This window comes from Prionailurus viverrinus, chromosome F1 (assembly GCF_022837055.1).
Source record: "Prionailurus viverrinus isolate Anna chromosome F1, UM_Priviv_1.0, whole genome shotgun sequence".
Taxonomy (NCBI): domain Eukaryota; kingdom Metazoa; phylum Chordata; class Mammalia; order Carnivora; family Felidae; genus Prionailurus; species Prionailurus viverrinus.
In genome coordinates, this window is record NC_062577.1 from 46350045 (window position 1) to 46376959 (window position 26915).

Below are 26915 nucleotides of genomic sequence, written 5' to 3' on the forward strand. Positions count from 1 at the left end.
GATGGGCTATTTTCACGTAGCGTAAAGTCCTTGAGACCTATCCAGGTTCTGTGTTTCAATAGCCTGTTCCTTCTTGATGCTGAGTAGTATTCCATAGTATGGATGTACCACTGTTTGTTCAACTGTCCACCTATTGAGGAACATTTTGGTTGTTTAGAGTTGCTGGTCTATTACAAAAGGAGCTGCCATGTACAACTGTGTGCAGATTATTTATGTGGACATGTTTTCATTTATCTAGAATATATAGTGAGGATTGTAATTTCTGGGTCATTTGGTAAGTGCATATATATGTTCATGTATATATATGTATATACATACACAGATATATATATATTTTAAGAAACTGATGAAATATTTCCAGAGAGTCTACCATTTTATAGTCCCACTTGCAGTGTATGAGAGATCCAGTATTAATTTGTACATTCTCAACAGCTTTTAGTTTTGTCACTTTTTTTTTTAATTTTATTCTATATGTTCTAATAGGTATATAGTGATAACTCATGGTCTTATTTTAATTCCCTTAAGGCTAGTGATGGGAAACATGTTTTCATGTGTTTATTTTGTCATATATATCCTCTTGGTGAAGTGCCTTTTCATGAGTTTTGCTCATTTTCTAACTGGACCATTATTTATTTTTTTAAACTGTCGAGTTTTGAGAATTCTTTCTATATAGTAGATATGAGTATTTTGTCAGATATGCAGCTTATAAATATTATTTCCTAATAATGTTTTGTTATCTTACAAGGGTCTTTCACAGAGCAAAAGTCTTTAATTTTGATAAAGTTCAACGTATTGCTGTTGTTTTTTGTTGTTTTATGGATGTACCTTTCACATTATTTCTTTTTTTTTTAATTTTTTAATTTTTTTTTTATTTTTGGGACAGAGAGAGACAGAGCATGAACGGGGGAGGGGCAGAGAGAGAGGGAGACACAGAATCGGAAACAAGCTCCAGGCTCTGAGCCATCAGCCCAGAGCCTGACGCGGGGCTCGAACTCCCGGACCGCGAGATCGTGACCTGGCTGAAGTCGGACGCTTAACCGACTGCGCCACCCAGGCGCCCCTCACATTATTTCTTTTCTTTTTTTTTTTTTTTCAACGTTTATTTATTCTTGGGACAGAGAGAGACAGAGCATGAACGGGGGAGGGGCAGAGAGAGAGGGAGACACAGAATCGGAAGCAGGCTCCAGGCTCCGAGCCATCAGCCCAGAGCCCGACGCGGGGCTCGAACTCACGGACCGCGAGATCGTGACCTGGCTGAAGTCGGACGCTTAACCGACTGCGCCACCCAGGCGCCCCTACATTATTTCTAAGAACTCTCTCAAATCCTCATTTTCTCCTGTTATATTCTAAAAGTTTAGACTTTTATACTTTACATTAAAAAATATCCATTTACAGTTAATTTTTATATGATAGAAGTGTGAAGTTTAGATCTAGGTTTATTTATTTATTTTTGCCTATGGATATACAATTGATAGTTGTCTGAGATAGAACTTTAGGTTGAAAACTATTTTCTCCTATAATTTTGATAGTTTTGCTCTGTCTGCTTTCATCCAATGATGCTGATGAGTGATCCTATGTAATTCACAATTCTTTATATTTTTTGTTGCTGTCATTATTAAGTAGTTTGATGCTGTTCCATAATGTGTGTCTGTGTATTTAAACTCATTGAACTAGACACACAACTTATCCTTTCAATATGGAGGTTTATATTCTTCATACATTTTTTCTTTATTTTTTTTATATTTTCTTTTCAATTCTGCCTTCTTTTTCTGGACCTTCAATTTATCAATTAGAGTATGAACATCCTGAATTTCACTTTTATATTTGGGGTTTTTTCTTCATTGTGAAGCTTTAGTCTAAGATTCTGCTTCATCTAATAATTTTTTTGCATCAAAGAAGTTTTCCAAATTAAAAAAAAATCTTTTTTACTCAAGACCCTTATCCAAATATCTTTGCTGTTGTGATATATGCAATATTTATTCTTTTAATATTATTTCCTAGTTGACCCATTCATTGTTTAGTGGCATGTTGTTTAACCTTCATGTCTTTCTAAATTTTTTCTTGTGGTTGACTTCAACTTTCATAGCATTGTGGTCAGAAATGGTGCATAGTAAGATTTCAGTCTATTTTTTTGTTTGTTTGTTTTAGTTGAGGATTGTTTTGTGACTTAATATGTGATCCATTCTGGAGAATGTTCCATGTGCACTTGAAAAGAATGTGTATTCTGCTGTTTCTGTGTTTATTTTCTGTTTAGATCATCTGTCAATTGATAATAAGAGGGGTATTAAGGTCACCTGCTATTATTTTATTATTATTCATTTATGTTTGTTATCAATTGTTTTACATATTTGGGCCAACAAGTACATGAAATGGGGCTCAGAAATACAAATCATCAGAGAATGCAAATCAAAACCACAGTGAGCTATCAACTTATACCTGTTAGGATGACTCTTATAAACAAAAAAAGAAGGAAAAATAATAAGTGTTAATGAGAATGTAGAGGAAAGGGAATACTTGTGCACTGTTGACAGGAATGTACACTGGTACAGCCATAATGGGAAACAGTATGGAAGTTTCTCAAAATATCAAAAAATAGAACTATTATGTAACTGGATATATGTGCAAAGGGCATGAAATTTTGATCTTGAAGAGATATATGCACTCTCATGTAATTGCAGCATTATTCATAATAGTCAAGATGTAGAAACACCCTAAGTGTCCACTGGTGGATGAATGGAGAAAGAAAATATACACACACATGCGCCACATGCACACACACACACGCACGCATATATACGTATATATATACACGTATATACGTGTATGTATGTATGTATGTATGTATATACGTACATATATATGTATGCATACGTGTGTGTGGGTGTGTGTGTGTGTATATATATATATCCATCCTTGGAGTACTATTTAGTCTTAAAAAACAAGAAAATCCTACCGTTTATGATAACATGAGTGAACCTCGAAGGCATTATGCTAAGTGAAATAAGGCAGACACAGAAAAATACTGCATGATCTAATTTATATGTGGAATCTAAAATAGTGAAATTTATAAAAACAGAGTAGAATGGTGGTTACCAGGGATGGACGCAAGGGGGAAATGGAGAGTTGTAAGGTAAGAGGTACAAAGTTTCAGTTATGCAAGATGAATTAGTTTGGAGATCTAATGTACAGCATGGTGACTATAGTCTGTATTTTGTACTTGAAATTTACAAAGAGGGTGGAACTTAAAGATTCCTACTGCACACACCCACTAAGAAAGAAAATGGTAATTATGTGAGGTGGTGGTTATGCTAATGAGCTTGATTTAGTGATTATTTCACAATATATACATATATCAAAACATCAATTATAGGGGCGCCTGGGTGGCGCAGTCGGTTAAGCGTCCGACTTCAGCCAGGTCACGATCTCGCGGTCCGTGAGTTCGAGCCCCGCGTCGGGCTCAGGGCTGATGGCTCAGAGCCTGGAGCCTGTTTCCGATTCTGTGTCTCCCTCTCTCTCTGCCCCTCTCCCGTTCATGCTCTGTCTCTCTCTGTCCCAAAAAAAATAAATAAACGTTGAAAAAAAAATTAAAAAAAAACATCAATTATATATCTTAAATGTATATAATTCCTATTTATCAATTATAACTCAAGAAAGCTGAAAATCAGCTTAAACTATACACATCCACATTACATATACATATATATATTCTTTTTTGTTGTTGTTTACATCAGGTCACCTATAGCTTTTGATCCAGTAAAAAGGAAGAAAGAAGTAAGTTGTGCAAAATTTGCACTGCCGTATGGAACTAGATCTAAACAAGAATGCAGAGCTCCTATTTACCCAGAGCTGCATGTGCTCTGAATCTGATTCACTGAATCTTTCTTAAAGCAAGCTAGATAGCACGGCCAAACAATATACATCAACCACAAGTACGGGCTATTATGATACATACATAGGCATTAACACCACAATCTACTGTATGGTAATTACCCTATAAGCCTCAGTGCCACTTTACCAGTTGTTAAACACCTCAAACTGGTCATCCTTCAGCTAATCATATTCAGTGTGTCAAAACTGATTTCCTCATTTTCCATCCTCTATCATTCACTAGTCATATTTCACTTATTACTAAACTATACTCTCAGCCACTGGGATGTAAACCTCACAGTTATCATTAATATTACCTCAGGCAAAGATAATACATTGCCATGTCTCATTTAGCTAGTTCTCACATTTATCTATAGTTCCTCGGGTCTGCCAAGATTACCCTAGTCTATAGTTGTTTTAACTGATTGTGCTGTCTCCAGATTGTTCTCTCTCCAATTCATCCTACATATCGTAGAAGAGTTTTACTGAAAACATATGATCTTATTTTCTGTCCTACGACCTTATGTATCCCTGTGTTACTTGCTAAATTATGTGTGAACCTCTTAAGGTGATTTTCAACATCTTCCATAATCTGGTTCCAACCCAGTTTTCTAGATTTTTCTCCCAAAGTTTATTGTCTCGAAATAGGTTGTACTCTAGGAAAACTATTTTTGCTCACACTTAACTTTAATTGATTGACTCTGTATTGTTGTCCATACTCTAAAGCTCCTCTGGAATTGCTTTAACCTCACTATGTTAAATTTTCTAAATTCTGCCCATAAATTAAAATTTGGCTTGTGTGTTTTCACATTTCTGATTCACAGAACTGGGAATGATTTTGTATTCCCCTGAACTTCCATAACATCTATTGGATGCTTCATCACTTTCTAACTTGTGTACTGCTGGTGTATGATCATGTCTTCTTTCCCCTTATAGATTTATTTTCCATGAAGAAATGTTTTTATTAAGCTTTGAGTTCCTTATCAATACTTAGCACATTACTTCATATGTAACAACAAAATTGACTGGCATATAATATTAATAGCATTAGGTATAAAAATAATTAAATATAATGGAATTAAAATGACTTTAATATTTTATATCCTCCTTCAATAGCTAGGGAGCTTTTCATGGCAACATGGCTTTAACTTGCCATGAGCATATCTGCAAGATGGAATTTATCTTTGAGTTAGAATATTGCTGTATAAATAAATAAATTCCCATACCTAATTTTATTCATAATGTGGGAAAGGCAACGAATGTCTATTCTGTACATGTTGATATTTTGGGTTTGGATCATGATTCAATTTTTTACTCTTTCCTGTCTATGCTGACCTCCAATCCTCATTTGTATTATTGCCTCAGGCAGCAAGATTATGGCACAAAGATTTGGCTACAGTTTTACATTAATTGCATGACACACCTCATTTGAGAAACATCTCTCTCCTTTATAGTCTATGAAATTGGCTTAATACTTTAATTCCTCAGTTACAAATATTTAAGTAAGAGTAACAGGTGGTCATATCATTCTGTTTTCCCTATGTAAGCTGCAGTTTGCATAGATACCTTGTTTCCTTTAATAAAAACAAGCAGATAAATTAAAAAAACCTTTCCACATTTCACTCTGTTCAAAAATAGGTGCACAGAGTCAGAAACATTTAAAATGTTACTATGATAAGCAGGAGACCTGGTTAATCTTAGGGTAATGGCTTTGAGAAACAAAATTAATGATGGGATGTACAGTTTATGCTCATCATGATGCTAACATATGTTCAAAGGAAAAAAAAGAATAAGTATTTTTTCACTGAATTTTTTCACTGAATTTAGTGCAGTACTGTAAATTTGTTTCCATTTAAACCTAACAGTACTAAACCACTAAATTCACATACAAAACTTGTTAATATTAAATTTGTGACTTATTGGATCAAATAACTTATTACCTATGTCACTCTGATTGAGATTAATATCTCTGAACCTCTTTTTGTCATTTAAAAGGAAGAAAATGACTCATGGAATTGTTTCGAGACTTGATCTGTTTGAAATCATTCTAAATTATATAATGCTTTACAAATAATTAAATTTAATCATATTTATAAGGTATAAGTATGAGATCCCATTAGTATCAACCTTTAATCTTTCTGTATCAGTAAATATACATCCTGAGCATAATGACTAGTGTCTACAAATTATGTCATGATGTATTTAGTCAATCCTCTACTAAAGTTTGGGTTGTTTCCCTATTGTAAATAATACTGTAGTGGACATTTTGTGGTTACATGTTTTACCATGTAGTTATTTCAGTGTAAATTCCTAGAAATAAGATTGCTAGGTCAAATTTTATGTGCAATTTATATTTTCATACTTACTGTCAAACTACCCATAAGAAGCTTTTTACCAGTTGTATTTACACACACATTTCAACAATGAGTTTTTCTTATTTTTAAAAAAGTATTTGCTATTTCTGATGGAAGAAAGTGATAAAATGACATAGCATAGGTAATGAAACTGTTGAAACTCTTATTTGGAACTTGTAAATATATTTGATTTAGAAAAAAAAAGAGAAAAATTATTAATGGAATTTACTAAGCACATTACTAATAAAAAAAACAACTGATTTCAGGTAAAGGTTAACTATCCATGTTTAATTTTTATCTTTAATTTCTATATCTCCAATCTGATAAATTAAGTTAATAAATAATATAAAATTATATAACATGTATATAATACATTAGTGTTAATATAATACAATCAGTGTTAATTTCAGCAGGTCTGTATCATTGTGTACACCTTTATTTTTGAAAATTGAGGGGTGCCTGGGTGGCTCAGTCGGTTGAGCGTCCGACTTCAGCTCAGGTCACGATCTCGCAGCTCGTGAGTTCGAGCCCTGCGTCGGGCTCTGTGCTGACAGCTCAGAGCCTGGAGCCTGTTTCAGATTTGTCTCCCTTTCTCTCTGTCCCAACCCACTCGCATTCTGTCTCTGTCTCTCTCAAAAATAAATAAATAAATAAACATTTAAAAAATTTAAAAAAAAGAAAATTGAGAATATTGTGGGGTGCCTGGGTGGTTCAGTCGGTTGAGCGTCTGACTTCAGCTCAGGTCATGATCTCACTGTCAGTGAGTTTGAGCCCCGTGTCAGGTTCTGTGCTGACAGCTCAGAGCCTGGAGCCTGCTTTGGATTCTGTGTCTCCCTCTCTCTCTGCCCCTAACCCACTCATGCTCTGTCTGTCTCTCTCTGTCAAAAATAAACATTAAAAAAATTGAGAATATTGCATTTTTATTCTGCAAGTGAGATATAGTCACAAATTACAATTACTTGGATTTTGCTAATTAAAGACAATCTTCATAGTTTTCATTTGATTGGGCAATATGACTTAAAAATCATAGGCATTTTATAAGAAATTGTAAATACTCTGTTGCTACAGATGCTGAAGCCAATCTCAATTTTTTTGCCATGATAATTTTTCTTCATGTAATCATCTTAAGGATATCACTGATTTTCTATATTCAACAAATTCTTAATTATATAATAGGACTTTGTTGAGGTGTCTTGGTGGCTCAGTAGGTTAAGCCTCTGACTCTTGATTTCAGCTCAGGTCATGATCTCATGGTTTGTTTGTGAGTTCGAGCCCTGCATTGGGCTCCTCACTGACAGTGTGGAGTCTACTTGGAATTCTTTCTCTCTCCCCTCCTCTCTCTGCCCCTTGCCTGCTCTCACTATCTCTCTCAAAATGAAAAATAAAACAAAACAAACCCACCAGAAAACTTTTATAGGACTTTGTTTTCCAGATAGCAAATCCTTTTAAGATGCTTTCACTTACCCTTAAAAAATACAATATTCCTCATTTCATACATTTTTGGGACTCAGGATTTTTATTTATTTTAAAATTTCCTGCTTTATAGAATTTATATGATCTGCTTATTGCTAGAGTGTTATTCTCCTAACCGTTTGTGTAATACTGCTGTCATTTTCCAGAGCTTGGCTTATTTTATATTGCACTTAGTTTCTTTCTACACACTGCCCTTTACCATTTGGTAATGTCCACCCACCTCCTTATGAAGGCTGCCGGCCTTTTGGCTGACTCTTAACAGCTTCTCAGACCAGTTATTTAAAAATGTTTAACAACACCTCTATGATTTGATGAAGATTGAAAGGGCAGTTTATGTTTCCAGAGATTCTCTTATTGTTTTTGAAGGAAATGGTTGAAAGAATCATTGTTGAAAAGAGTCATTGTAAAACATTTCTGGAAAGAGTTATTATAAAAACAATTTCCTCAGAAGACAAACCAAGTTTTGGTTCTTCTCCCATCCTTGACAATACTCTAAACAGAACCAAAGGGCACTAGAGTTGTGTCTGCTAGAACTTTTTGGAGAGCTCATACTGTCTTTGTATCACAGCCTATCATTATGCAAATATGTATATCAATTTATTGGCATCATTTATCTGCCATGAACAAGTGGTTAGCACATTTGATGTTCTTCTTGACTTAAATGATGCATAGGCATATCCAGATGCCACTCCTAAGCCTTAGGAGGAAACTGTATTTGAAAATGCAGCTGTTATGTATATTATAAATATAACCTGCATATGATATTAGTGCTAATTTCAACAGGGGTATATCATTGTGTATACCTTCATTTTCTTTTTTTTTAATGTTTATTTTTGAGAAAAAGACAGAGACAGAGACAGAGAGTAGAGGGGTGGGGGCAGAGAGAGATGGAAACACAGAATCTGAAGGAGGCTCCATCCAGGCTCTGAGCTGTCAGCACAGAGTCTGATGTGGGGCTTGAACTCACAAACCGTGAGATCATGACCTGAGCCAAAGTCAGACGCTCAATTGACTGAGCCACCCAGGCGCCCCTACCTTTACTTTCTAAAGTTGGGAAAGTTGTATTTCATTTTTCACATGGGATATAGTTCACATTGCCAATTACTGGATTTTACTCATTAATGTAAAGATGACATTTCTGGTTGATTATGTTTGATTAGGCAATACAACTTAAAACTAATAAGCACACACACATATAGTATTTATAGAATTCTTTGTCTCATACAATTTCAATGTTATTAACAATAACTTTAGGTAAATGTTATTTATGTATTTTTAGGTATGGAAATTGACTCACTTAGGTCATAAAACTAGTAAGCTATAGAGTTAAAATTGGAAGCTATAGAGTTAAATCCTTCAAGTTCACCTAAACACTTTTGGGAAGTCTAATATGGCCTCTTCCTTTCCATTTCCAGTTCAGTTGTCCTGGCTACAACACCACTGTTTATCTCATAACTGTGTTAGTGGATTTTAAAATAGCTTTTGTTCTATCAGATGGTATAATAGAGGAATATCATTATTTTCAAGTCATGCCTAGCATTTTTCTAAATCCAGTCCCCTAAAGTCCTATCCAAATTTGTCAGTCCATGTAGACAACAGCCTTTGCATATTCACTGTACTTAAATTGCAATAGTTACAGGGTTCCTATCTTTGAGTATTAATTATTAGCCCTGGAAGAACCATATTTTATCTCTATGACACAATAATTTCATTACAATCTTCCATATGACACATTTCTTCTTTTTCACAAAATAACCTAAAAAGATCAATATTCTTCCTGCAAGATCTGTCTTCAGTTAATCAAAGCAGAATTCCTCTTGGTATTATAAGGCAATTTAAAACTAAAATAGCAAGATACTCAAGCCAGAATACCTTCATTCTCAGGGACAGAGCAAGTTAAAGAAAGAGAGAAGAGGCAAAATGTGTCCCTATTATCACAAACTTTTTTAAACTTCATTTTTTTAAGAGCTGTTATAGATTTCCAGCAAAATTGAGAAGGAAGAGATTTTCCCATATTCTTCCTGTCCCCACATATGCATAGCCTCCCCCTTTATTAACATATTCCACCATAGTACTACATTAGTTACAAATGATAATTGATGAATCTACACTGACTCATCATAATCATTCAAAGTTTGCAGTTTATCTTGGGGTTCACTCCTGGTGGTGTACTCTGTGTATTCCATGGGTTTGGACAAATGTATAATGAATGACATGTATCCATCATTATAGTAGCAAACAGTACTTTCAGTGCCCTGAAATTCTGCACTCTGACTATTGATTCCTCACCATCAACCTCCTCAACCCCTGGCAGCCACTAATTTTTTCACTATTTCCACAGTTTTGTCTTTTCCAGAATGTACATATTTGGAATCATATAGTAGGTAGACTTTTCAAATTGGCTTCTTCCACTTAGTTAATATGTATTTAAGTTTCCTATATTTCTTTTCATGACTTAATAGCTTGGTTCTTTTCCAGCGCTGACAATATCCATTTACCACAGTTTATCCATTTACCTACTGAAGGATTTCATGGTTGTGTCCAAGTATTGGCAATTTTGAAGAAAGCTAATATAAATATTTGGTGCAGATTTTTGTGTGCAGATAAGTTTTAAACTCCTTTGGATAAATATCAAAGAGTTCAACTTTTGGATTATATGGTTAGCATATGGTCAGTTTTGTAAGAAACCACCAAACTGTCTTCCAAAGTAGCTGTACCACTTTGCATTCCTACCAGCAATGAATGAGAGTTCCTTCTGTTCCGCATCCTTCTCAGCATTTGATATTGTCAGCATTCTGGGTTTTGGCCATTCTAAGAGGTGTGTAGTAATATGTCATTGTTTGAATTTGTATTTCCCTGGTGACATATGATGTGAGGAATCTTTTCATATGCTCATTTGCCATGTTTATATCTTCTTTGGTGAAATATCTGTTAAGACCTTTGACTTATATATTAGTTTGTTTTCTTATTATTAACTTTTTTTTTTTTAAGAGAGAGAGCATGAGTGGCGGGGGGGGGCAGAAAGAGAGAGGAGAGAGAATTCCAGGGAGGCTCTTCTCTGTCAGTGCAGAGTCCAATGTGGGGCTCAATCTCATGAACCATGAGATCATGATCTGAGCTGAAATCAAGAGTCAGATACTTAACTGACTGAGCCACCCAGGCACTACTTATTAACATTTAAGAGTTCCTTATATATTTTGGATAACAATCCTTTACCAGATGTGTTTTTTGCACGTATTTTCTCCCACTTTGTGACTTATTTTTTTCTTCTCTTGAGAAATGGTTTTTCATAGCTTAAGAAGTCTCACTTTTCCAGTCTACTCTTGGAAACATCAGTTTTCTGTTATTTCACTTCAGCTTCTAAATGATTACATTGTGACTAATACATTTGTTGGTATAGGATAAACTTTGTAGCCTACTTTTGGTGAGATTCAATATAACTTATTTTTCAACATTGAAATTAGAAGAGATAAGCAGTGTTTATTAAATATGATAAAGCCAATATATTTTTTCTGTAAGTGGAGGTCTAATATATATATGTATGTATATGTGTATATATATATATATATATATATATATAAAATCTGTGAATAAGTTTGTGTTTTTATGTGCAGATTTCCACATGTCAGGTAATCATTAGTTCCATTTTCCCAATGTGAAATTCGCATTAAAATGAAATACTATTCCAAAAGGAACAGCAAATCATGTTTTTGACTTTTAGTTCAATTTCGCAACCAGGGTAACATGAAATCTCTGTTAAGTGCAACTACCAATGTCTTATCCTTCAGTGAAAGAGATCTCTTTTACAGAGAAACCTAAACAAGGAGGGAATAATACCAAATGTACCCAAATAATTACACTGCAGTGATAACTTTCCTCATAAGAATATTATTTAAGTAGAATAATTATAGAATATTCTTGTAGAATTTGTCATCATCCTAGCTTTTGCCAATTTGATTTTAATCAAATGTAACTATGTATATTGTTGGTCATAAGACTTATTGATCTTTTAATATTAAAGAAAACCTCAATGCTGATTTTTTAACATTATGACTAAACAGAAATATATGTGTATCTGCGGAAACGGTTAATAAGTATTACATGTGTATCATTTATATCTGTATTTATATGTTTATCTGAATATTTTTATCAGTTATGGTGTTTCTTAGGCATAAATAATGAAACATGGTATAAATACATGAGGCAAAATCAGTTTTTAAAAGTCAGTGTTTTCCTTACAAGTTACTTTTTTTTGGTATAAACTCCTTAGCATAAGGTTGTGAATCTCTTGGTTAGTAATCTCTGGGCTATGTATTTCCATCACATGGCATTTGACTTTTTTCTCTTCTAAATATATATCCTATTTGGTTTATCTCAATAACTATTTGGGTAATCTTCAATAAATTCATGCATATCACCTTAAGGCTGATGATTTCCAAATCTTCATCTCATCTCAGACTCTTCTCCTGAGCTTATCCTGTCATCTCTAGTTACAATGTCCACAAATTTATAATACGTGCACATTGTCTTTGTTTCCTTCTATCAAAATGGCTCCTTCTCCTGTAATTTCTTTTTCAGTCAGTTATTTTTTGTCATCTGTTCAGTGACCTGAGGAAAAAAAAAAACAACACAAAAAACAAAACCCAAAAAACCTAGGAATCATTTTTGCCTCTTTCCTCTCTCTCACCACATCCAGTATAGTTTCTTAGTATCTGCTGATTCACCATTTCTGTTCTTGCTCTAGTCTAGGAGAGTTTTTGCCTGACATTTCTGCAACAACTCCTTAACTGTTTACCTGTGCCCTCTTTTGCTTTACTAAAGTCTACATTCTACATGCAACAAGATTCATCTCTCTGAAAAGTAAATCTGAGATTAAGCCGCGGCCTGACCAGATGTCATGCAAATGAAGGCAATTTCCTCCACAGCCAACCCTTATGCAAAGGCAAAAAGAGGCAGCTGCCTGTGTGAGGTGAAGTAAGCAGGGAGTGACTTTCTTCATTTCTGTTTGCAGCACCGTCATTATACCTGAAATTTCCATCTTCTTTATTCTTTATGTTCGTTCATAAACTGAAGCCTTATTTTAAAAAGCAACATTTGTTTTTTAAAGAAACTATTTATTTTGGACTAATTTTAGTTTTACAGAGAAGTTGCAAAGATAATAGAGTTCATAGAGACTCCTCAACCATTCTGTTCTTTCTCCTTTAACATACTAAATTATCATGGTATGTTTATCAAAACTAAAGAAGCAACATTAGTATATTACTGCTAACTGTACTCCAAAATGTATTTAGACTTCATCTGGTTTCCCGCTGCTTGCCTTTTTCTGATCCAGGATACAATCCACAATGTCACAGTGCATTTAGACAACACTTATTTTGATAAAGAAAATTAATTGCAGCTATTGCAAACTTAGTTTAAGACAACTTATTACTTAGCCAATCACTCTTTATGCTCTAAAGAAATGGAGGGATAGTAGGTCTAGAAGAGAAGACAAGTAACACAGTAGGCAGCAAAATTTGGAGAGCGTGCTGGGTATTTGAGTGCTGTGCTCTGGTGTGGGAGCCTGGGAAGGGAACAGTATGGCACTGGTGGGAGACCCTGGGACACCAGGGGGCACCCTGAGGACACTTGATTTAGGAGATGCAAAACAGGGGTGCCTGGCTCACTAAATTAAGTATCTGACTTTGATTCAGGTCTTGATCTCACAGCTCCTGAGTTTGAGCCCCTGAGTTTGAGCCCCACAAAGCCCCAGGCTCTGTGCTGACAGCTCAGAGCCCTGAGCCTGCTTTGGATTCTGTGTCTCCCTCTCTCTCTGCCCCTCCCCCACTTGCGCTCTGTCTCTCTTTCTCTCAAAAATAAATAAGCATTAAAAAAAAAGCTTTTAGAAGATGTAAAATGCAAGGGACAATGAATAAAGGAGCCGAAAAAAATCATTACAAACATTTCAATTGCAAGTTTGAAAATAGTATTTATTGTTTACCTAAACAGTGGTTGAATCATTATGAATTCAAACCCAGGATAGGAAAATATTTGGAGAAATGAATTAAAACCATATGTACTATTGACTAGAAATGCAAATTTACCAATTTCTTTTTAAGAGTTCTTCTGTGTGTCATTTGAAGAAACTGTTGGTTTAGGGATAGGAAAAGATACTCTAAAGTTTGGAGGAGCTAATTTGATTACTCTTTTGCCATGAGATGGTTTTCTTCAGTTGATAAAAAAATTTGTGATTGATTTTAGGTATTTGAATGTCATGTTTCTATATTCAAATGAATCACCTCAAGTTCTAAAAGAAGGAAATAGAACTTTCTGGCTAAGTTTCCTACATAGGAATCAGAGGGGAATGTCTTTGTGATTGTCAACTTCTCTCGAAGTGTCAGCTGTAGACCCCTGCAAGGGGCAGGATATTGGATTAGCTGTTCCACGTTTAATTTCCTGGGAACATACTGTGCAATTACAAGGACATTGTAAGAAAAATCGGCTTTGAATTCCTTTTTAAAAATGAGACATTGCAAAAGATTTACTTGCTATAATCTGTAAGTGTGGGTGTGGGTTTGTGTTTTGGTTGCTTTTTGGGATCAAATTTTCCATTCTAGGGTAATATAATGTGCTACTCAAAATGAAGGATATGTTTCAAGCATTAAAAATGAGGAATTTACATTAAAAAGCATATTAGTATCCACAGATTGGGGTTCCTGTTATTAGATCAGCATGTGTAGGTGGGGTTAATGAGAAAACAGTTTGATTTATGCTAATTGTACAGCCATATAGTAAATCTTTCCATTTATCATTATGTTGATATTTTACATGAATATGTAAATAAATCATAAAAAAGTGGTAATACGGCATAAAAATAAAATCAATAAGAATTTGCTCCTTTTGATAAAAAGTCAATAATTTCATTATTTATTTATACTTTTAGTGTTTAGCACCTAAAGTTATAATTAGAAAACTGCAAAGATCAGGATGATTTTTTATTACAGTTGATTTCATCAATATGCTTGGGGATTAGAAAAGCCCCAACTCATAAAACTTTCCACTAGTTCCAATGAAAATTCAGCCCTTATGTCAAATCATTATAAGTTTATTAGGCACTTGTCATAACAACGCTAATTATAAATTAGATCATTTTATATTCTTGAGGAGGAGAAAAGTAATTAAGTTGGTGGTTTCTCATTCTTCAAAACAGACATTTTTCAAGAGTTTCTTTTGGAAAATCAAGGTGTATTGTTCTTTCTTCTGAATAAGTGCTTAGTAGAAAAAGGAGTTCAATAGAAATCTAAATCTAACAGAATACAATAATCTTGTTATGAATATTGACTTGATTTTATTAATCAACTTTAGTATACTTATTTTAAAGCTATGAATCCTTAGCTTAAAACTTAAATATTAGGATTTTTCATTATGTGAGACTTCAATTTAAAACTAGATATTTAATCAAATGAATTAAAGACAGAGAGTCATGATAATATTACCTTCTATGCAGTCTATTCTTTGAAAATATGCTAATTGCAGGCTTTATAAATGACATAGAGATTAAAATCTTTGCAAATCCTTGAGCGTTGTAATTAGCCTTTATGATTTTTTTTCGCTAGCCAGATTTAAAAGCATACAAATAATTAATTTAAAATCAGCCAAGCTGAAAAAGATTTTTTCAATCATTTTAGTCAATTAGCTAATTCTAAATTTGCTTTGTTTCTTCTCCTGCTATTTCCTGTTCTCATTTTTTTTTCCTGAAACTGCTAATGTGGCAATAGGAAATTAAATTAACAATATAGTAAATCATAAATATGTTCTGATGAAGTTTTTAGTCCTCTCCTTGTAGCTCTTGTTTTAGATTGCAAATGTTTTTCTTACCAGAAAGAGACTTTATTACAACACACTCTCTTACACACATGCATTTCTTTACATTTTTTTATGATTTGGGCTGGAGAGTTAGCCCTTAGTGACTTTCTGCTACACTGTCCTGTGATGCTCAACATCCCATACAACCATTGTAATGTGAAACATTTCACGTGCATATATTCTTGCAAAATGTAGATTGCTATTTTGCATGCAAATATTTTAATTCGAATAATTAATGTTTCTCAATGCCATTCATCCAGCATTGTACTTTTTAAAAAGATACATCCGGGGCACCTGGGTGGTTCAGTCGGTTAAGCATATGACTTTGGCTCAGGTCATGATCTCAAGGTTTGTGAGTTTGAGCCCCACATCAGGCTCTGTGCTGACGCCTGGAGCCTGCTTTGGATTTGGTCTCCCTCTCTCTTTGCCCTTCCCCCACTTGTGCTCCCTCTCTCTCTATCTCAAGAATAAATAACCAGTAAAAAAGAAAAAAATTAAAAAGATACATCCATGTTGCTATGTGTCTTTTGCTTCTAACTGCTGTGATACTCTTTCTTGCGTTTGTCCACCCTACCTTCTCTCTACTCAAATGCTTCCACCTCCCAGCAACCGTAGGTGTAGCTTAATTGAATATCCTCCAACAGTTTCCCCTTATCACCATTTTTTTTTTTTTAGGTAAGGAAACTGAGACATGGAGAGTTGAATAAGCTTACCAGGATTGCATAGCAGGGATTAGAACTCTCAAAGCCTGCTATCCGATTCCCTAGCACACTTAGCACTGCTTTGATTTAGTAGTCATCAGAACAATGGACTACTCTTGTACAGTATAATCAGGATGGCGGTCTTCATACTAGCCATACTAGCCTCAACTTTGACCTCAGTACATAGCTTAAGCAGGATAATTCAGCGACTGATACAAGAATATAAAGTCTATTAGCATTATAAGACATATGGTTTGTAATGAAGAGTTAAAACTACTACTTTATAAAGCTCTAGCAAAAATTGAAATGGAAAGGTAACTGCCAATTGTTAAATGTCTACTATGTGTCAGGCATTGTAGCAGAAATTTTATGTTCAGTAATCAGCTTTATCCACACAAGTGCCCTCTGAAACTAAAATGACTCCTTTCCAACAAATCAGAAAAATAGCCTCAATTCTTTTTTTTTTAATTTTTTTTAATGTTTATTTATTTTTGAGACAGAGAGAGACAGAGCATGAATGGGGGAGGGGCAGAGAGAGAGGGAGACACAGAATCGGAAGCATAGCCTCAATTCTTATAAGCGATCATTAGCAGAGTGAGAAGTTTATTCAATATTGATCAGCCACCAAATCTCTTGCTTTTCTTACCAAAACACAATGTCTCATTTTAATGGTTCCATTCTTAAATAAAAATAAAGATAAAAAGATTGAGGCAAATTTGCTTAATACCCAGGTGTTCATCTCATTTTGGCAAATTGTATGCATCAGCCTTAGCAAAGTTTCATGTGAAATTCTTCCCGAATACCAAATTCTTATACTTGTATTTTCTTGTTTAAAAAAAATTTTTTTTAATGTTTATTTTTGGGAGAGAGAGAGAGAAAAAGTACGAGCAGGGCAGGAGCAGAGGGAAGGTGACACAGAATCCGAAGCAGGCTCCAGGCTCTGAGCTCTCAGCACAGAGCCCGACATGGGGCCGAACCCACGAATCGTGTGATCATGACCTGAGCCAAAGTCGGACACTCAACCGACTGAGCCACCCAAGCGTCCCTGTATTTTCTTGTTTTTAAATAATCTATAGGAGGCAGCAAAAATAGAAAATATATGTTTTATATATGAAATTGAGATTAATTTTCTTAGAAAACAAACATTTTGAAACTAAATTGATAAAAAAATATTGAAAATGAGTTTTCATGTTAAAAAGTTTGTTGTATTCTTAAGACAGTTTGGACTCTGCCCTCCCCTTTGTCTATTTGTGTACCAATGGACACCATGACTATGTTCAAACATTGTTTCTGTCTTCCATTTACCTTTAAGTGAAAATGACCTGCATGTCTTTATGGTGATTATGACAAAGAATTATTTAAGGGTCTATGTTAGCTCTTGGAAGGAACATTTTCAAAATTCCTTTTTCAAAAAAATTGTTGAACAAAAAAATTCTTATTCTTTCAATATATAATTTTTCTTTGAAGCTTGAGCAGCTAAGATAGTAATGAATCACTATTAGTTTGGTTCTAGGATGTCTCCTGAATGATAAAACCCACCAATATAGACAGAACTAACTTAACCAAAACTAGGAAGTAAATTATGTTTGGCACAGGAGTGTCTCTTCTTTTAGAAATACTTTTCTCCCCTTATTTCTGCTAGAAGATGAATTTTGGGAGAGGACAATGTTGCAGAAGGGCCAGAGCAGAGAGTTGAGCTCAGCACAAAAGCTCTCACAGATTTTGCTGTTCTGGGAAGGTTAGAGTCTAGCCCCAGGAAGGGGGAGAGTTAGAGGCAGGCTGATGGGGTGAGATTCTGTGATGTTCCTCAAATCAAACCACATAGGAGACTGCTTTACTCTTTCCCCACAAAGTGTTCATTCGGCTCAGAGGTAATTAATAGAAGTAATTAATAGTGTTACTTTGAGAATGCTGTGGCTGCTTGATTTATTTTCAAATCAAATGGAAAATTGTAGTGTCCCCTTAACAACCCAAAGGCATACTTGACATTTTTAAGTTTAATGACTATGTTTTATAGATAATACTATATTTTGACAGTGTCTGTAAGTAGCAAGGCATTGAATTCTTTAAAAAGCAGATATATGGTGGAGATATTAAGATTTATTGATATTTTATAATATGATAAATATTAGAGACAAAGGAAAAAACAAACAAAGGAAAAGAACTGTCAGCATTTGATGTCATAAATTTTAGAGCATGGTACAAACCACTAACATGCATATATATCCTAGTATGAATCATATACTAGTCAATGTAGAAATGGAGTGACACCACTTTTTGACTTGGGAATGTGCACCCTGACTACCAAAATCTTTCTAAATTGCAAATTAAAAGTGTAGAAAGTATTTTGAAAAAGTGACCTGTTTCATAAGACATAATTGTATGAGCATGCATTTTTCAAAATTATTTTTAAAATACATCGTGGAAAAATAGCGAAAATCCTACTTTCAGTATATCTTTAAACCTTAAAAATCGTAAAAGTGGTACTTTTATCCTTTTGAGTTCTGTCTAATTTATTTCAACTCTATATAAGTACAATACAGGGAATAATTTTATATTTAATGTGGTCTGTGTGCTATATATAACATCTTACATTTTCTTTATTTATATAATTATTACTTCAGAGCATGGTAATCAGCCCTTGAGTAAAGTCTTATTATTCCTTGTTCCAGTTGCTTTTCTAAAAAGACACAGGAGATAGGAGAAGGATGAGATAGGTTTTACATTCTGTCCAGCTTTAAAATTCTATGGGTTCTATGATCCTGTGTCTTGTCTCTTTTTTTTTTCTCCCTGTGGAGTCTGGTATCCTTTGTTCATCTTACTCTTTTACAAATTTGAATCAAAGGCTACTTGGCACAGTGTCAGTTCACTGACTATCTGTGACAATACATTATTTTGTGCAAATGTTACCAAATGAATAGCTATTAAAAGTTTTTCTTTTTATGATTCTAAACTTGCTGAATTAGATGAATAGGATCTAATATTTGGCACTTTTATTTTTAAATGCCATCATTTTAATCTTTAACAAATTCATTTATATAACAAACTTTAAATCTCTTTATACTCACACAAATGAAATGCAGGGGAAAATGCTTTCCTTCTTGCTCTCTTGATTCCCTCTTTGTTGACAGGATGGATGAAAGAATCTGTGCTTCTTTTAGATGATTTTTTCCCCAAGTGCTAACTTTTCTATATTGACATATTCCCTATCATACGTATATTTTTTTTTCCTACACAGTCTTCATATACCTGCATTATTTTTGAGGTTATGTTTACTATCTAAACACCATTGAATCCATTCCATACTCAAGGTATTTAGATTTTAGTTACTTTCATGTGAAGGATTTGGATGATGTTTCCATCCAATGTATAATAAACCAAATTCAACAATAACCTTGACTATCTGAGTGTCTTTTTTTAATAACCCAGTACCTAAACATGTAGTGTGCTGAAACCTTCACATTGTGAAGTCACTTACCTTGTGATGCCTAAATTATTTTTTCAGTCAAAAATATGTAAATTTTTACTTTGCAATTGTACTCTGAGGAAAGGATTTAATTTGAGAAAACAAAGCAAAACAAGTATGTTTTCTCTTTCTGAAAGCAGCATTTGCATGACTTTCAAGTGGTATAAATGTTTGCATGGAAATTTTATTTTTTATTTGACATCTGCATGGCTCATAGTTTTTTAAAAGTATTTTTTCATGTTTATTTATTTGAGAGAGAGAGAGAGAGAGAGCAGAGCGCACGTGAGAGCATGGAAGGGGGAATGGGGGTGGGGAGGGGGAGTGGGGGTGGGGAGGCAGAGAGAGAGGGAGACACAGAATCCAAAGCAGGCTCCAGGCTCTGAGCTGTAAGCACAGAGCCCAACGTGGGGCTTGAACTCAGACCATGAGATCATGAATGAGATCATGACATGAGCTGAAATCAGTCCTTTAATCAACTGAGCCACCCAGGCGCCCCTGCATGGCTCATAGTCTTTAGTGTCAATGATTCAAAGTTTATCTGAAGGGCATTTAAAAATGCTTAAAAGCTATATGCTCTTTTTCTGATTTTAGCTAATCAGGACATAACTTTTAATGCATAAACACCATCTTTGTTAAGTAGACTTGAAGTGAAATTGACATACAATAGTATTTTTTTTAAGGAAATGAACCTAGGGGTGCTTGGGTGGCTCAGTCTGCTGAGTATCCGACTTCGGTCCATGAGTTCGAGGCCTACGCTGGGCTCTGGGCTGACAGCTAAGAGCCTGGAGCTTGCTTCAGATTTTGTGTCTCCTTCTGTCTCTGCCCCTCCCCGCCTTCTCTTTCAAAGTAAAATAAACATAAAAAAAATTTTTTTTTTAAATCAGCCTAAGATTGCAAAGATGCACTGGAAGTGGTGAGAGAGGAAAAGATAACCACTTCATCTGCCAGATGATTTGAACCTTTCTTATTTCAATTAAATGGTTGTTATAGTGAGAGCATCTTTAATGCCCATCCTATTCAAGTATTTAGAGGCACTAATGATTTATTTATGGAATATGGCCTATCTTCGTGCTGTAACACTAACATTACATCAAAAAACTAAATAAATAGGTTTGTCATATTTTTAGTCTTGATCTTTTGGGGTTTTAGTTCAAATAATTAGCTCTTTCTTTCTCACATACCCTCAAATTAAGTAATATTATTTAAGTATTACCTGTCTGGGAGATATATTCCTATTCCTCTATTGGGTAGTTCATTTAGCATTTTTCTTTACTGTGTTATATATGTTTTATGTGTGTAGTATTTGAAATGTGATACATCTACAAAAGAAAATACTTAGCTCAACCATTAGCTTCACCCAAACAATTCTTAAAGTTAGATTATTAATTTTTGCTTTTGTCTCAATGTCTGTATATTTAAGATGGTTCTTTTGTCCCTAAGGTGTCTGAACCAAAATGAGCATGAGAAGAAACCAGTTCACATGAAATCTTGATTAAGTCTTCAGGATTAAGAAGTCAAAGAGTGGGGCGCCTGGGTGCTCAGTCAGTTGAGCAAACCACTTTGCCTCAGGTCCTGATCTTGTGGTCCATGAGTTCGATGCCCACATCAGGCTCTGTGCTGACAGCTCACAGCCTGGAGCCTGCTTCAGATTCTGTGTCTTCTCTCTCTGCCCCTCCCCTGCTTTCTCTCTCTCTCTTTCTCTCGCTCACAAAGATAAATAAACATTAAAAAAATTAAAATAAAAAAAAGAAGTCAAAGGGAAAAGCCAATGCCACGTAAAGAAGTAGACTATTTTAAATTTTTTTTTCAACGTTTTTTATTTATTTTTGGGACAGAGAGAGACAGAGCATGAACGGGGGAGGGGCAGAGAGAGAGGGAGACACAGAATCGGAAACAGGTTCCAGGCTCCGAGCCATCAGCCCAGAGCCATCAGCCCAGAGCCATCAGCCCAGAGCCATCAGCCCAGAGCCTGACGCGGGGTTCGAACTCACGGACCGCGAGATCGTGACCTGGCTGAAGTCGGACGCTTAACCGACTGCGCCACCCAGGCGCCCCAGAAGTAGACTATTTTAAATAGACTAGCTTTAACTAATATAAATAGGCCATTTCACAGAGAAAAACAAAACCGGGACTGGATAGCTTGGGATATAAAAATAGAAGAGGTATCTTCTATATGATAATTCTTTCATCTTAAATTTTCTCTAATGGTTTCATTTCAATTTAAAATACATGTTGAAGGTAATTAATTATTTTAAGTCTGGCTGAAGATAATGGCTTCTTATAAGTCTGAGAAAATGTTTACATTTGAATACTGGTAATCCTATCTAAGTAAATAGTCAGATTTTGGATTGGTTTTCTGAATCAGTTGGAGCCCAGAGTTAGCTCCCAAAAGCAGCATTTTATAGGTAATTGATGAATTCTGAGAAAGTAATATTGCTGCTTTTTTTTAAAGTTTCAATCCAAGATGATTGTGTAGAGACGGTGTAGAGTGATAAATACGGATATGTTTTGGCTACTTCAGTCCATATTCAGCCACTCACCGTGTACATCCAGTGGCAAGTTATATAACCTCTGAAAACCTTAGTTTTTCTATCATTAATCTATAGAAAATAAGATTGAGACCTTATGTTTACAGTAAGGGTTAAATGAGGCAAGTCGCATGGGCATATACCAAAGTGACTACTTTGCAGTAAACACGAACAAATTCTGGCTATTACTACCAAGGGACCAGCATTTTAACACATGAATTCAGCATGTCCATAAACATCGAATAAAATTTAGAATATGCATTTTAATCATTAGTAGAAAGGAAAATAAATTTAAAAGTGACACAACTATAATTTGGAGCAAAGATAAGTGATGTGGTTGAGAAAAGAACAGATACAAACATGGTGTCAATTCAGCTTATTTCACTTTCCTGAGGCAGAAAAGAAATTCCGAAGAGAGGTAGCAAGACCTTAGTAACCTAATGCCGACCGGGAAGACTGGGGTAAAGTTTCGAAATAAAGATGGTGAATCCTAAGAACAAGGTTAGAGAGAAAAGTCATTTGAGTGATAGAATTATGCTTATTTTCTACAGATGCAGGATTCTGAAAATGTGATTTACAGAGTTTATAAGAAAAGCAGTCAAGGAAGGAAGAACTAAAGATACGGATTGAGGTTTCATCCGAGACATAGTTTAGCCAGGGCTATGGGTGTTGTGAGAGAAATTTTAAGGATGAATGTGGCAATATATATGAAACACTCTCTGTTCCCTGGAAGAAAGGTTCTATAAAAACATAACATATTGCTGATTCTTAGAATGAATGGTGAAGGTTGAAAGATTTTCAGACATAGGGAAAGGGCACATTCACAATCCAGTGAGAAGCAAAGGATATTGAAAATGGAAGGTCAGAACCAAGAAAAGAAGAAAATTTTAAAGCTCCTGATGAGAATGAGCATGCACACACACGTACAAGCACACACAAAATATGGTTTTAAAGGGAACCACCTACATTTTGAGTTATACTATACGATAATAGATTGTATTTCTAAAGGGCTTTTATTTCCAAGATAAGTGCACTTAGAATTGAGTAATAAGTGCATGAAGTTAAAATGAATACAGTGATCAGAAAGAGCAAAGAGTGAACTTCAGAAACAATGTTGTCAAAGAAAATGGACAAAAGAGACGGTAAAGAAGTAGGTATTTGAATACAAATTATTTTGCCAAAAACTTCAGGAAAATGTTGTGAAGGATGGTATTTTTTATTTTTATTTTTTGGAACTTTCCTAAAAAGGTCTGCATATAGTGGATAGAGAGAGTAACAGCTTGCAAGAGGATTTATGGCCACTTTTAGATCTACAACACGAGTTGGAGGAAATACAAGGAAATTAGAGTCTGCCTCCCAGAGTGTCTTCATGTGGAGCTGATGATTACATATCCGGATCTCATAATTGATGCAGAGGTGGCTATCAGGTAACCCGGCCAACAGAATGTCTTTGGAACAGATCAAGTTGTCCAACTTACAGACGCTATTGAACTGAAATGTGTTACCGTTGAACGTCTTTACCCCTTTCATATTCTAAATCTGGATGTAGTACCAATGCTCTGATGAATTAGGTAACCACATTATGTTTTACGGAAAAGTATTATTAATTGTAATTTTATAGTTAAATGGAACTGGAGTTCTAATAATAAATCTCTTGTGACTTGAAGAAGGGGCTTTTGGAAAGCAGATTTAGTAAATGCCCACAGGGAACAATTTAATACTAGAGTATTATCATAAATTGAAATCGTGTTTTGTTATGTGTCTGATATATGTCTGGAAAGATAATAATACATTTTTCAGTTGCAGCAACCATGGCCAAGGATATCATATGAAAAAAGTAATTCAATGCCCTTGATTTCAGGATGTTATCAGATTCTTTCACTGTGTGAATCTGTCACATATTTAAGTGCAGGAGGGAAAGAGCAATCCCTAGCTTTCTCATTAGGATTTTTTTCTGCTGCTTGCAGAGAGGGAATAATTTTGGCTTTGTAGACTTTCCCTAGATTCTGTTTTTCTTTCACACCGCTCTTCCATTCAGTTCCCAGATCCTCTGATTCTACTTCCAAGAGATTCTCCACCCTATTTTGACTCCCTCACCTCCATTACCACCATGCTGTTTGAAGCTCCCTATGGATTCCTGAAGTCTTCTCTGTGGGATCTCCTTGCCTCTACTTCTGCAGTTTATTTTCAATCTGGCAAGCTGGATGACCTTTTGAAAAAGTAGGTTAGGGGCGTCTGGGTAGCTCGGTCAGTTACCTGTCCAGCTCTTGATTTCAGCTCAGGTCGTGTTCTTGCGGTTTGTGAGTTTGAGCCCTACATCAGACTCTGTGCTGACAGCATGGCGCCCGCTTGGGATTCTCTCTTTTCCATTCTCTGCACCCTCCTCAAAATAAATAATTAAAAAAAAAGAAAAAGTAGGTCAGGCCATATCATTCCTCTAACCAATCCTTCCCATGGCTTTCTATCTCACTGAGAACTGAAGCCCTGTTCTAGAGTAGGCTGAAAGTCCCTACAGAATTTATTCCTTTGTCACCTTTCTGACATTGTCTCCTATTACACAACGTTTTGCTTGCTCCCCCTAGCTACATTCACGACCTACTTGCTGCTTTTCTACCTTTAGGAGCACCCTTCTCCTTCAGCATCTTTCTATGTGCCTTTCCTTCTTTCTGGACATTCCTTCCGTAGCAATCTTCACGATACACTATATCACTGGTTTGCTCAAACGTCAAGTGACGCCTTATCTGACAACTACATTTCGCAGGACTAACCTACCGAAGCCTGTCTCCCACCCAATTACCATTATCTTCCTTCCTTGTATTATTTTCTCCTTATGTGAAATAACACCACCACCTGGCCTACTATACCATTTATTTCATTTTTTTTCCTGTTTATTTTCTCTCACCGTATGAGTTGAAAAATCCAGTAGCCTGGAATTTTTGTCTATATTGTTTGCATTTGAATTACAGAACTTAAAACAGTTTACAGTATGCAGAGACATTTAAAAGATATGTGTCTTTTATGTATAAATGCATGTATAAATCAATGATGATATATCCAGAATCTTGCTAGTGCAATGGCACCTTGATAATGCACCATTGTCTTAAAATCTCTGGATAAGCGTCAAGGAAGTGCTACTTAGTAGGGGAAGGGAGTGGGGGGAAAAAGGATGGAGTAAAGACAATAAAAAGCCCATGAAAGTGCACAAAGACATGAAACTATTACCTAATTTGCTTGAAAATTTAAGAAGACACCTTTTCTTTTCTTTATTTTTCTTGTTTATTTTTTTTTAAAGTTTGATTCCTTATTGTGAGAGAGAGAGAGAGAGTGAGAAAGACAGAGGCAGACAGAGAGGGAGAGAGAGAGAGAGAGAGAGAGAGAGAGAGAATCTCCATGCTGTCAGTGCAGAGCCCAGTGAGGGGCTCGATATCGAGGGGCTCGATACCATGAACCGTGAGATTATGACCTGAGCTGAAATCAAGAGTCAGTCACTCGACGGGCTGAGCCATCCAGGTACCCCTTTTTTCTTTTTTTTTTTAAAGTTAAGAATACTATGCATTTTCTCAGCTTGACTAACTAACCTTTTGGCAAATTACAAAATAAAGTTTTCCAAACCTGAAACCAGATGTGTTTCTTTAGAACAGCAACACATTGGCTATCTCTCTAATTTGTAATGTTATGAGGGGAAAAAAATTAAATTAGGATTTAAGTCACTTCTAACTCCTAACTTCAGTTTTTGGGGCTATAGATTTTAAATAGTTTCCTATGTCCTTATACAACTTAACCGAACTATACCTAACATTGGTTTCTAAGTATTACTATTAAATTCAAGCCATTAAAAAAAAAAATCCTACGTGCATTTATGTTAACCAAACCTTGTGTGCTTATTTTTGCCAATAGATGTCAGTGGTTGACCACATTAGTGACATTATTGCAGCTGTACTTGTTTTATGCCACTGTTAAAAGGCTAGTATTTAAAAGAATGTATCATTCCTCAAATGGTCCTTTTTATGATTTCACCTTGAGAAGTAATATATATTTATGACACAGTAGAGTTGACAATAGGAAATGTTAATAGATTCTCTAATTGATTGCAACTATTGAAATATTTAAGAGCTATAGGAAGTATTCACAAAATTAAAATGACTTTTTAAAATGCTTGCTTTGTTTATATGGATTTATGTATATTCCTTCAACTGAGCAATTTTCAAAGTTCAAGAGAAACTGTTCATATATATAATGCTTTATCACTTTCATGTCTGCTCTGGAGATTTTTATTCAGGTTTCAAGTGACTTTTTAAAAAAAAATCCAGGAACACTGTCCAAGACAGTTTGCAAATAAAGCTTTATTTTTTAAATTATAAATAATTATATTATAATTAAGGCGTCATCATGTTACACTGTTAAACATGATTGTGAACATTGAATTCAACATGAAATAGTCTCATTCTAAAATCTTAAACACTTCCAATAGATACAATTGTTTTAAATTTCCTTTTCTACAATTTAATATTTTTATACACTCACTGTTTCTTTCCTTAAACACATCTTCTTGAGTTAGAAATAATATAAAAGTAGGGGCACTGGGTGGCTCAGTTGGTTAAGAGTCCAACTCTTGATCTCAGCTCAGGTCTTGATATCAGGGTTGAGAGTTCAAGCCCCACATTGGATTCTGTGCTGAGTG